Here is a 13862-nt window from a genome sequence, read left to right as displayed (position 1 = left end):
TCAAGGATTTTTTGAAACAAGTGGCAAAATTTGAATGGAATCTGTGGCCTAGATGGCAGTATGTATTGATGTTAATTTCTTGATTTTTATGTGTATACTATGGTTATGTAGAAGAGCGTCTCCATTTTTGGGACATGCACACCATAGTATTTAGGAGTTATAGGGCTGTGTATCTATAACTTACATTCAAATGTTTCAGCAAACAAAGTTTAGAAAATCCTGTATTGGGATGCCTGGGTGGCTCAGCAGTTGAGCATCTGCCTTAAGCCCAGGGCGTGATCCTGGAGTCCAGGGATCAAGTCCCACGTCTGGCTTCCTGCCTGTAGCCTGCTTCTCCCTCTGTCTGTATCTCTGCCTCTCTCTCTGTGTGTCTCTCATGAATAAATAAATAAAATCTTTTTGAAAGAAAAGAAAAGAAAAGAAAAGAAAAGAAAGCCCTGTAGAAGGTTGAATTGTGTCCCCCAAAGAGATAAAGTTTGAAGATCTAACCCTATCCCTGTGAATGTGTCCTCATTTGGAAATGGGATTTTTGTAGATGGAATCACTCTAAGATGAGGGCATACTGGACTAGGGTAGACACTAAATACAGCGACTGTTGACCTCATAAGGAGAGAGATATTTGGAGGCATGGGGACACAAAGAAGAAGGCCGTGTGATGGCAGAGGCAAATGATGGAGTGATGCAGCTATTAGTCAAGGATTTCCAATAAACAACAGAAGCTAGGAGATGAGCATGGAAGAGATTCTCCCTCAGGGCCTCCAGAAGGAACCAACTCTGTTGACACCTTGATTTCGAGCTTCCAGCCTCCAGAACTCTAAGTGAATAACTTTCTGTTGCTTCAAGTCACCCAGTTTGTGGTACTTTGCTATGACAGCCCTAGGAAACTAAGACAAATCAAATCACTTGCTCGCTATTAACACCAGCATCTTAGGCGTATGATTTTCTGAACTTGAGTGTTTTAAAAGAGCAGCTGAGAGAACAATACAGTAATGTATTTCTATGTACACCTAAAAAAAATTTGTTATTTTTCTACCCACACATCTTTCATCCACATACCTATGGGACTCTTAAATATGATGTCACTGTGTCTGCTGTGATCAGAATATGTGTGTTAGGGTTGAAATCCTAACCCCCAAAGGTGATGATATTATCAGGTAGGGCCTGATAAGGCAGTTAGGTCATGTAGGTGGAACTGTCATGAATGGGATTAGTGCTTTTATAAAAGAGATAGGCAGAGCTTCCTTAGCTCCATTTGCCAAGTGAGGATACAAAACAAGAATTCTATTACCCAGAAGAGGGCTGCCACTTGACCATGCTGGTATCCTGATCTTGGACTTCCAGCTTCTAGAACTGTGAGCAATAAATTTCTGTTTACAAGCCACCCAGTCTATGGTGTTTTGTTACAGCAGCGCAAATGGACTATGACACTATCTTTTAATTTTCATTTCCTTCCTGGATAGTGTCCCCTTTAAGATGGCCAATACGATAAGGCAGACTGAGGTAGTGGAGAGAGTAGCAGAGAATTAGATGAATTAGATCTGAAGCCTGCTTTTGGAACTGACACCACACAGGTAAAAATGCCTAACGATGTCTGACACACAGTAGTATACATCCAGTAAATATATATGTGTGTGTGTGTGTGTGTGTGTGTGTGTGTGAGAGAGAGAGAGAGAGAGAGAGAATTGCTATGCAATAATTCTGAGGAGCTTGCTTTAAATTTAAGGTGGAGGAACTGACATTCTTCACAGGTTATGTCAGGATAAATAATGAGACAATAAATGTAAAATTTCTTTTTAACCTCTAAACCCTCCTGCAGAGAACATTTACATCATCTGTAAAAATGTTACCATCACACTAATGCATGCTCACAATACTATTTGCAGTTCCAGATTATTGGGTTTGCCATGGTTAAGTGGTTAAATAATAACCTGGAAAAAAAAAAAAAAACCTTGATAATTTCCAGTGTGGAATGATCACATTTGGGCCTGAAATCATATAAAAGCAAATGAGTAGGAGAGGTTTTACGGAGAGGGAAACAGGTTCAGAGGATCATGTAATTCCCTCAAGGTCATGGCTTTAAGAAGAAGAGACAACATGGGTAACTTTCTTATTTAAAATTCCTAAAATGCTGCTGTCAGTCATCTCTTTAGAACACAGCTTAGCCAGAAGTAAACATCTGCTTTGAAGCACAGAGTGTTGATGGTACCTGAGAAACTAATCCACCTATTACTATTTATAACAGAATACATTTGATTGCTTCATTTATTTTCCCAGTGGGTGGAAAATTCATCTTGGCATTCCATAGCCCAGAAGCATGTTTTCATGTGTTTTTTTTTTTCTTAAATTAAATACACCCTACAAGGAAATAACGGTATGATGATCCAAGGCCGTTTGCAACAGAAAAAGCATGTGGACAAACACAACTAGGAAATATAAAACATTGTGGGTTTTTTTGTTTGTTTGTTTGGGTCTCATCTTTGTTTTTGTGGCAGATTCTATGTGAATATGTGAGGTTTTTTTTTTTTTTTTTAATATGTGAGGTTTTGAGACGAAAGTCTATTGGATTGTTTGAACCCACACTGAATAGCAAAGAATCTCTAATACTGACAATACAAACTGTGCTACTCTCTTCCCATTTTACTTGTTCTTCCTACTTTATGGCTGTGAAAATGTATTGAACGCAAAACGGACTGGAGGTGATGTGGGCTTGCCCTTCCAAATACTTTTATTTTTCCCAACCCTGTGAAAAACAAAACTCAGTCTCATTGAGGTGATGTTCCCCAACTCTGGCCCTGAGAACAGTGTGACCTTTTCAGGGTTGGCTGCATGGGGTCCACGTAGAACCATACTCTGACAACAGACTTACCAGATACGAGTTCAGAAGGAGTTTTGAAAGCACTGTCTAACCGTTAAGAAATTTCTTACAACAATAACCAATTTTTATATCCTTACTTTTTCCTCATTCTCCTAAAAAGTGTCAGGTATTACATTCCTTGCCACAGCCTATGTTTTAGTACATTCTGTGTACATATTTCGTTATCCTATCCAGCTACTGCTGCTGCTCTATACTATACAACATCTACTCCATCACAAACTACAAAAAAGCCCAAATTGTTGTTCTGCTGGCAGCCAGCATTTGGTCTAGGCGTAATGTTCTGAGAAATGACCTACGAGAAGCGATGCAAAATATAAGTTCAAGATTTCTCCCTACACTTTGTCTATTTTTCAGCCTTCTAAGCTGTCATTTTGTTATGGTTTAGTAACTTCTCTCTAATGTTTGTCTGGACAAAAAGGAAGCAAAGAGCTGCTCCTAAAAGAGCTGATAATGGTGACTTATTAACTGTAGTTCTTCATCTACGGTGCTGATTCTCAACCTTGGCTGTACATTGGAATCCCTGGCAAGCCTGTAAAATTTCCAGTGTCCACGCTGTACCCCAAACCAATGAAATCAGAATTCTGGGGGTGGAACCTCTGTAATTCTAACACTGCCCAAGTGATTCCAAAGGTAGCTAACATTGAGCACCGCTGAGCTAGTCAATCAATAGCTTTTCCACCTTGTCTGTGACTGTGTTCCCAATTGGACTTGAGTTTTTGGAGGTTCTCAATTGGACTTGAGTTTTTGGAGGTTCAGATGTGTCTGAACCTCTGTTCTTATACTCTCAGTGCTGACCCCGGACCAACCAGAACATTGGCCTGGCTGACCAATGTCCACCCTGAATACCTCTGCATTCTTTTTTTTTTTTTTTTTTAAATAAATTTATTTTTTATTTGTGTTCAATTTGCCAACATATAGAATAACATACCTCTGCATTCTTACTAACTGACCAGCGTGGACCTGGAATAAGCAGGGAGAGAATTCTAGTTCTCCTTCAATATTGTTGCTTCCCTTCTTCTGTAGTGATAAAATTGCTTCTATAATTTAAAGATAGGGAAAAGGACACCCAAGTTCTCTTTTCTGTTTAAACTCCCTTCCTAGGGATCCCTGGGTGGTGCAGCGGTTTAGCACCTGCCTTTGGCCCAGGGCGCGATCCTGGAGACCCGGGATCGAATCCCACATCGGGCTCCCGGTGCATGGAGCCTGCTTCTCCCTCTGCCTATGTCTCTGCCTCTCTCTCTCTCTGTGTGTGTGACTATCATAAAAAAAAAAAAAAATTAAACTCCCTTCCTAGGTCATCTCATCCAACCACCTGGGTTTTTATACACTCTATAAGCCAATGAGTTTCAAATTTATGTCTTCAGTTTGGGCATCTTCCTTGAACCCACACTTCTTCTTTTTTTTTTTTTTAATTTATTTATTTATTTATGATAGTCACAGAGAGAGAGAGAGAGAGAGAGAGAGAGAGAGGCAGAGACACAGGCAGAGGGAGAAGTAGGCTCCATGCACTGGGAGCCCGACGTGGAATTCGATCCCGGGTCTCCAGGATCACACCCTGGGCCAAAGGCAGGCGCCAAACCACTGCGCCACCCAGGGAACCCCCCACACTTCTTCTTTAACAACTTACTCTACTTGGATGTCTAGTAGGCTCTTAAAACTCAACATGTCCAAAAGTGAGCTCATGACAATACCCTTCCAAACCACCAATACCAGAAACACCGCCCTCACAGCCTTGATGGCAACTCCATCTTCCAGCAACTGGAGCTGAAAACCTTCAGATCATCCCTGACTCTCTACAAGTCACATCCAATCTGTTTCTGTTCATCCTACACTAAAATTCCTGTTCATTATACTTTAAAAATATATCAAGAATCTGGGCATTTCTCACCACCTCTACTGTGTGTGTGTGTGTGCGTGTGCGTGCATGTGCAAGTGTCTGTATGTGGTTCAAGGCATCGTCATTTCTCATCTGGATCATTGCAACTGCCTCTCAACTTGCCTCCCTGCTTCTACTCTTGCTTTCTTTTAGTCTATTCTCAAAACATCAGCCACAGCGATCTTGTCAAAACATGTTACATCACATTACTCCCCTGCACCAAATCCTCCAAATGCTTCCCATTTCACGGGAGTAAAAGCCAAAAGCTTTACTCTGACTTAAAGGACCCTATATGGTCTGGCTCCGAGTTATGCTTCTGTCCTTATTTCCTACTACTCTCTCCTTCTGCTCACATCCACCTTTTTGTTGTTTATCCAACACAGACATTTTCTTACCTCAGGGCATTTGACTCTATTCCAATTGCTCAAGGCTGAAATTCAGCTGGGTATCAACATGAGGCCCTAGGGGATGTTTATGACTTGCATTAGTTTTTATTGGTTTGGGCATATGCTGTGACTGGGCAGTGCCTGTGTCATACTGGTCATTGGATATTTTGAGTATCAACATGCTTTCTAACCTGAAATGCTCTTCTGGTGCCCTCACATCCCCGAGATCCCTACTCAGGTCACAGGAAGACATTTCCTGGCTACCCTATCTAACATTACATACAAATTTTACTTCCCATTCTCTTTTTAATTTTTCTCCTCGTATTTGTATTAGTTATCCACTGCTGCATCACATATTCCCCCCCCAACATATAGTGGCTTAAAATAATATTAAATATTTTCTCAAGCAGTTCTGTGAGGCAGAAATTCAGGAGCAGCTTAGCTGCGTGGTTCTTCCTCAGGCTGCATCAAGATGTCAGCTAGAGTTATAGTCATCTTGGTAGGGGCTGAGGATTATACCACACAGTCCTTAGTTGGAGGAAACAAAAGGGCAAGAATAGCAGAACACAAGAATCACTGGAGGCCACCATGGAGGCCAGCTACCAACAGTATGCCCATGGGTCCCCACATGTTCACATGCAAACTATACTCGTCTCCTCCCAAGCCTCATCTCATTAGAGCATCAGCTCAAAAATCTAAAATCTTGTTATCAACCTCAAGTCTGGTGCAGGTGAGACTCCACACAGGCTGTTACTTAGGTATAGCTCCTCCAGTATGGTTTCTCTTGACCTGAAGGCCTATGAAGTAAGGGGTCCAGTTATCTGCCCCCAACATATCCCACATAAAATGGTGGAATGTGCAAAGGATAACCAATATAGGTGCTTTGCTCAAAGGGGGAAATGGGAGGAACATAGGTATCACAGGGTTATAGTGATTCTGAAATTCAACAGGGTACAAGTTGGCACTTCCTTGATTAGGACTTGAGGCCTGGGAATAACTTTTTGTGGCATTTGGTTACACACTGTGGGCTTTCAGTTCTGCCCTTTGAGTTATCTTCTGTTTTCCATGAGAGGTAGCCCATGTGTGCAGGGCTAGTTTTCCCAGCCTGATCCCTGTCAGTGTGAGACTCCATTTCATCATGTATTTGTCAATTTCAGTCCAAACTGGTGACATTTCTGAAAATACAATTCTCTTCAAAAGTCTTCGGTGGGGTGCCTGACTGGCTCAGTCAGTAGAGTAGGTGACTCTTGATCTTGGGGTTGTAAGTTCAAGCCCCACATTGAGTGGAGAGATTACTTAAAAATAAATAAATAAATAAATAAATCTGGGAAACGAACTAGGGGTGGTGGAAGGGGAGGAGGGCGGGTGTTGGAGGGGAATGGGTGACGGGCACTGAGGTGGACACTTGACGGGATGAGCACTGGGTGTTTTTCTGTATGTTGGTAAATTGAACAGCAATAAAAATTAATTTAAAAAAAAGAAGAAAAAAAAACTACAGGTGGATATATATAGCTGGTAAAATTATGTGAATGTAAAAATAAATAAATAAATAAATAAATCAGTCTGAGTTGTGTTGTTGTTTTTTTTTTTTAAATAAATGTTATTTGGGTTTATCCCATTGGACAAAAACCACACCTTGGCTTCTGTCTACTTGGGGCTTCTGCCAGAGTGTTAAAGGATGACATTTTTAATCTTCTAAAAGTTGTATTCTTTGACTGAATGGTTCCTAGAGATATTTATTTCCTTAGATCATTCTGAGTTCTTTTCTTTTCTTTTTCTTTTTTTTTTTTTTATCATTCTGATTTCTTAATGAAGGAATCAATAGCCACTCTCTCATGTTCCACTTTAGATCAGGCTCTCATGATGGTGCTCTGATTTGATCTTTTCCCAGAGCCATTTCTTAATGGCAGCATAGTTTGCCATTGGAGAGGTTGGGAACTTCCAAAACCAATTCCTAGCTCCTTTTAGGTAACCCTTCATTTAGGTTCTTTGTCTCTTCCCACATTTTACTATAAGGAGCAAGAATGAAAGAGGCAGGATCTTCCATAGTCTTCCTGGACATCTCCTTGACTGGCTCACTCAGTTCATCAGGTACATTTTCTACTTCCCATATTACCGCAGGTCACAGTGTTACTATCTACCACCACACAATAAAGATCCCTAACAATGCTCCTAAATTTGTGCCTACATTCTCCCCAGAGTCCTTCTTACTTCTGTCCTCTGACCAGCTTTGAAGCCAAGCCCATATTTTCAGTCTTCATTAGACTGCACCACACTTCTGGGTACTATATATTAGCTGATGACTTCTGCATTACAATTTATCCCAGATTTGGGGTAGGAAGCAAGAATCACTGGAGGCCATCTTGAAATCGAAATACCTTAGTATTTAACAATATCTAACGCACTTATATCTTACTTATTTGCTTTGTCAGTTGTCCATCTAGCATGAAAGCATGTGGCAGAGGGATTTTTTTGTTTGTTTGTTTTTTGTTTTTTTTTTTTTGGCAGAGGGATTTTTGATGGGTTTATTCACTACTATATCCCCAGTGCCTGGTTTATACTAGATACTCAATAAATATGTGTTAAATGACTGAAGTAAGACCTCGTTTCTTGGCCTCTCTTGTGGCTAGATGTGGCTATGCAACTAAATTTGACCAGTGAAATGTGAGCAAAAGTACTGAGTGCCATCTCTAGGTTGTGCACATAAAGATAAAGTTGTCCTGCAGTTTCTTTTACTCCCTCTTCACCAGCTGGATTATTTATGTATTAGACATAGAAATGGGAAATACCCTAGAGAAGCCAGAGCAGCACAGTAGAAGCCTGGACCCTTGACACCCTAATACAGTACAGTACAGTACAGTAACACCATCACTGTACTAGCCCTGGCCGGCATATGCTAGGATTAGTACGTGAGAGCAAATTTCCAAGCTGTTTAAACCATAGTTATTTTGAGTCTCTACTATTACAGCTAAACCTGTAGTTTAACTAATATGTTGCATGAGTGAGGGGGGCTAGAGAGAAATATAATCATGCCTGAAAATAGCCTGAGAAAGTAAGATAAATGGCCATCTAGCACTTAGAGAATGACAAATACAGAACTCCTCATATGTAGTCTTACATCGTAGGAATATATCACCATTTATCCATCTATTATTATTTCTTTTTGTCATTTTGGGTTTTTTTCCCTAGTTCTAAGATATAATTGATATACATCACTGTATAAGTTTAAAGTGTACAGCATGATAGTTTGATTTACAATCCATCCATTACTGATAGGTATGTAAATCATTTCTAGTTTTATACTCTATGAATCATGCTTATATGAAATTTTGGTACAGGACTTGGTAAATCCACATACAGTGGAATGGCTAGGTAGGAAAATATTCAACCTTAGAAAATTCTGTCAATTTTTCAAAAAAGTACTAATTTACTAGCCCAAGTCAAGTCAGGGCATGAGAATTTTAGTTTCACGTTCTCACAGTAGCTTTTTTCTTTCATTTTAGTAACTCTGTTGAGTGTATGGAGGTATGTCACTATAATTTTAATATGCATTTCCCCCATGATAGATAAAGTGGAGCTCCTTTCCATATATTTACTAGCCACTTGGATATATATATATATATATATATATATATATATATTAAGATTTAATTTATTCATTCACGAGAGAGATAGAGGCAGAGACACAGGCAGAGGGAGAAGCAGGTTCCATGCAGGGAGCCCGACATGGGACTCGATCCCGGGTCTCCAGGATAACACCCTGGGCTGAAGGTGACGCTAAACCCCTGAGCCACCAGGGCTGCCCTTGGATATCTTTTTAATGTAAAGTACTTGTTCAAGTATTTTGCCCAGTTCACTTTATTTTTTGAGAATTTAAATAGTATTAATCACTGTATTTATTCAGTATACTATGTTGGATATGTGATACTAAACACTTTATGCTTACCTTATGTGTACAACCAGGTTCGGTAGCTCTGTAACTCATTTTCATTTCATAGTTGAAGAAATCAAAGCCCTGAGATGTTCAGAAGTTCACTCAACATCTGTCAGTTATAAGTAGTAGAGCCAAGATCTAAACACAGGTCGATCTGACAAAGCCTGAAACTTGCATGACAAATCCAGGATGGATAACATGGGAATCATTCCCTCTCTTCAGACTGAATTTATCCTCATTATTGTAATCATTTTTATGACTCTCCCTCTGTCAGAGATTGTTTTACTGGAATTCCAGGAATAAGAGCTATATTGGTTGGCTGGCCTCTGAGGACTATTCAGGAGGGTCTTGAACTCTAACCTCTGTGGAGTACCTTCGGGGACACTCAACCCCAATCACAATCCTGGAAGCATACAAGGCCATGGCTCCTTTTTAGGAGTCAGTCAGATAGGAGAATGCTAGGTTTTATCCACAGAAATGGAACTCTTGTTGGCTTCCAGAAGACATTAGAGATGGAGCAATGTCATGAAATGTCTATGTTGTGCTCAGTGCCTTCCAGTTATGCCAACCAAGTTCCAGTTTCACTGCGGACTGTACTCTTGTGCCAGGTATTTATATATTGCTGGGTAAAACTATAAACAGCTTTATTTCTATTCTGAAAGAGATTTCAAGATAAAACACACTGAGGGTGTAGCTCTGTAATGTTTTAGCAACTGAAAGCCAAGAGCTGCTGGAACTAAAGTTAAGAACTCTTTGACTACAAATTTAAGTATTATTAGAAAACATATATAAAGTGCTTGCATTGACAGCTCAAAAAAAAAAAAAAAACCCAACACTACAACACAGCTTTCCATTTATTTGGCATCAAGGTGCAATTTGCGAACCACTTTCATACATGTTATCTCATTTGGCCATCACAAACCCCTGAAGGTAGATTGGACAGCTGGTCTTATTATGATTAATATTTCCATTTTACAAATGAAGCAACCAAACCTGAGAGAGTTTCAGTGTTTGCCCGAGGTCACAAAATTCTTAAATGTCTCTGCCAGGTCTCAAATTTAGGTCTTCTGCCCCTTGCCCCCACACTACGCTTTCTCTTACATACCTGGCCATATTTACAAAGGATGTGAATACTCGCAGGAGCTGGCTTAGAGTTAAAACATCAGGACGATGAGGAGTTCCCTAAGAGAGAGCGTTTTTGGAAAAGGCATAGTGGTGGGGTTCAAAATGGCCAGTGCTGTGGAAAGTTTCTGTTTGATTCATTTGTCACAGCTAAAGGAAGCTTTCAGGGGAATTTCTCTCCCATGCCACTGACAAGAGTCTTCAGAACTTTCCCCAGTTAAGGGAGATTCCTTTCATCCCTGCAGCCAGCAGAGGTCTGTGACAGCTACTCTGCAATGTTAGAACCCACAGATGGAAGCCACTACCCTTGCCTCAGATCTGAGTTTACCAATAAAATAATGCAAGCCACCTTCCAGAAGATAGCAAATATTAGTGAAAGCACATTTCTCCTCATTTCCCCAAGCAACAGTACTCATCATCAGAAAAACAGAGAGAACAAATGTACGTCTTTCCATTCCCCAGTAGAATTCTTTATGCTCACTATACAGCTCAGTATTTTAATGCTGTTAAAGAAAAAGGAATTCTAACCCAAATTTAGCATGTTTGCTATTCATGAAAATTTGACAAGTTGTATAAAGCACTGTCACTATAAAGATTATTTGACCATGGAATTATAGGGATGAGTGCTGGAGCACGATGGTTTTTATTACTGTTGATTCTAATAGGTTTAGAGACTTTGACATAACTGTTTTTGGAAAAAAAAATACATAGTTGCTCATGGGGAAAATTATAAGAAATGAAAAGCATTCCAAATTCTGGATTTTGTCAAAAGATATATATTGTCACAATCATCTTCCAAAATGTGGAAAGCTAGACGTGGGCTCAGGAGACCTAAATTCAAGTTCTGGTTCCGCCACTAAGCTATTACACAATACTGACAAGCCACGTGACTTCTCTAAGTTTCTGTTTCCTACTATCTAAAATGAGGTGGCTAGACGGCCTGAAATGTGGAGTTAGCAAAATAAGGTCTATCTGCTCCCCCCTGTAGTTCCTGGGTCGGACAGATTAGGAGTCTGTGCTTATCATTCAATAAACATCTATTCTATGAACTTAAGGTGACTTATAATTGTAGCATTCCATGATTTTATGGCATAAATGTAAAGAATTCCTAAAGAATATAAAATTGCCACAACATAAATAGGCTTATATACAAATACACACACTTACACACACACACTTAAAATGAGGAGATGCCTAGTAGTAGGTGAGTTTTACATTGTTCCTTTGTTGGAAGAGAGAAATAAATGCTTTAAAATAACTGCTTCCTCAATCTGTTGGCTTAATTTAACTTTTCACTGCAGAATCAAATTTAAGGAAGCATGACTTTTAGAATTTTCAGAAACTGAGATTCACATTGAGATACTTAATGACAAACAACAGCAAAGAATCTATGTCTCTGTATTTACTCACAGTAATGAAACAGTGATGGAAGGCAGCTAATTTAAAAATCAGATATATGTTTTCATTTATTTCCTTGGAAGATAAAGGACATACTTGGACATGTTAGCATTAGCCCAAATTGGTGAAGTTTCTTTTTGATTTCATCTTATTTTTAATCTTATCTTAGATTAAAACTCATTGTAATCCTGAATTGCCATTCCCTATCAATATCTCATTTTACAACATATTCCTGTGTACATCCCTTTGAATCCTCCTTTTCTTTCTCTCAGGTTCCCTCTTCCCCACCCCAAAATATCTTTTGCTTAAACTCCTTTACCTAAAGGAATGAATAAATGATTATTTCCCAGAGGCTGTTACATATTGAAAGAAAACCATTTCCTAAAGGAATCTCTAATTGGCCAAATTTCAGGCAATTTAACAATCTCACCAGATTTTAGGGATTCCTTCATTTCCCTTAAAACATACAGGCAATTATCCAGTTACAGGCTTATTAGAATTATCTAGTTCGTCAGGCTTTTGTTTTTTTTCCCAAAGATTTTATTTATTTATTCATGAGAGACAGAGAGAGAGACAGGCACAGGCAGAGGGAGAAGCAGGCTCCATGCAAGGAGCCCGACATAGGACCCGATCCCAGGTCTCCAGGGTCAAGCCCTGGGCTGAAGGCAGCAGTAAACCACTGAGCCACCCGGGCTGCCCTGGTTCATTGAACTTTTAAAGCCACTCTTGTGCAAACGGAATCAGGCAGCAATCCAGTACATGGAAGAGATAAGAGCTAACATACTCTGGTTGAGACAGTGGTGGGGATCCAGAACTTTCTCCACTCGCTGTGCTTCTCTCCACCAGCCATTGCTGCAGAAGCCCACGACTCTGAGCAACTCTGGTAAAAGGCCAGCCCATATTCTCATACAAATACACACACATTAAGTAGGAGCATATGTGATGCACAAGCAGATAACCACTCGCAAGTATCCTAAAGGAGTCTGTTGCAATAATAAATCATAGTCACTTTTTTTAACACTGAGAATATAGCAAAATGAGAAATGAACAGATCAAGCAATTCAGGTTTTGCCTGTTACCTCAATTTCTATCTCACGTTTAAAACCTTGGTATGCTACATGGTTGGGTTATAAAATAAATAAGTGTATTCCTGAAGTCCGTGTTATTACTAGCTCCATCAGAGGAACCATTTTTCCCTTATTCAAACTTTGAATTGAATCCAATCACCGAACAACAACTGCTTTCTCCTTTGCTGGTATTTTCCCAGCAGGTGACATTTTGAAGAAGATTGCCTCCAGAAAGACCACCCAGATTCCACTTTTTGGTGGGTTCTAGAACTGCCTTTCTCACCCTGCAGGCACCTGCAACCCAACAGTTTCCAAATCAAGGTCTTTCACCTGTGCCAAAAACCTGTCCCTCTTCCTGGTTAATGATGAATGGTTCTGCCTTCTACCCACACGCAAAGTGAAAACCTTATAGTTACCATTAAATTACTGGGACTCTAAACTAGGCAAATTGTGTAGATCGGGATTTTTCAATCTCAGTGTTACTGACTTTTTGGGCAGGATGATTCTCTGTTCTGGGAGGCTGTCCTGTCCATTACAGGATATTTAGCAGCATCCCTGGCCTGAACCCTCTAGATGCCAGGAGACACACTCTGACCCCCTGCTAGGCTTCACAATAAGAAGTGTCTCCAGGGGAAGCCCCCGGTGGCCCAGTGGTTTAGCACCGCCTTCAGCCCAGGGCCTGATCCTGGAGACCCGGATGGAGGCTCCCTGCATGGAGCCTGCTTGTGTCTCTGCCTCTCTCTCTCTCTCTCTCTCTCTCTCTCTCTCTCTCTCTCTCTCTCTCTCTCTGTGTGTGTCTCTAATGAATAAATAAATAAAATCTTAAAAAAAAAAAAGTGTCTCCAGGCATTGCCAAATGTCTGCTGGAGGCAAAAATCAACCCCAACTCCATTTGAGAAGCACCAGCGTAGATGATCTCTTTATTCCGTGCAGTTCCCCACAAGGTAAGTAAGTAAGTATCATAACTTCATTCCATGTAGTGCAGACCAGGAAACTGGGCCTCTGGGAAAATCAGTGACTTGTCCTTGGTCATGAGGCTGGTGTGTGGCAGAGCGGGGTTTCAGAGTACTGTTAAACCTGTCTCCCCATCTGTCTTTACTACCTCTGGAGCTCAGTTCCCTTCTGCATCTAGTTATTTTTGTTTAAGTATTTTTTTAAAGATTTTATTTTCTTAAAGTAATCTCTACACCGAACCTGAGGCTGG

This window comes from Vulpes lagopus, chromosome 16 (genome assembly GCF_018345385.1).
Source record: "Vulpes lagopus strain Blue_001 chromosome 16, ASM1834538v1, whole genome shotgun sequence".
Taxonomy (NCBI): Eukaryota; Metazoa; Chordata; class Mammalia; order Carnivora; family Canidae; genus Vulpes; species Vulpes lagopus.
This window is presented reverse-complemented; position numbering follows the sequence as displayed.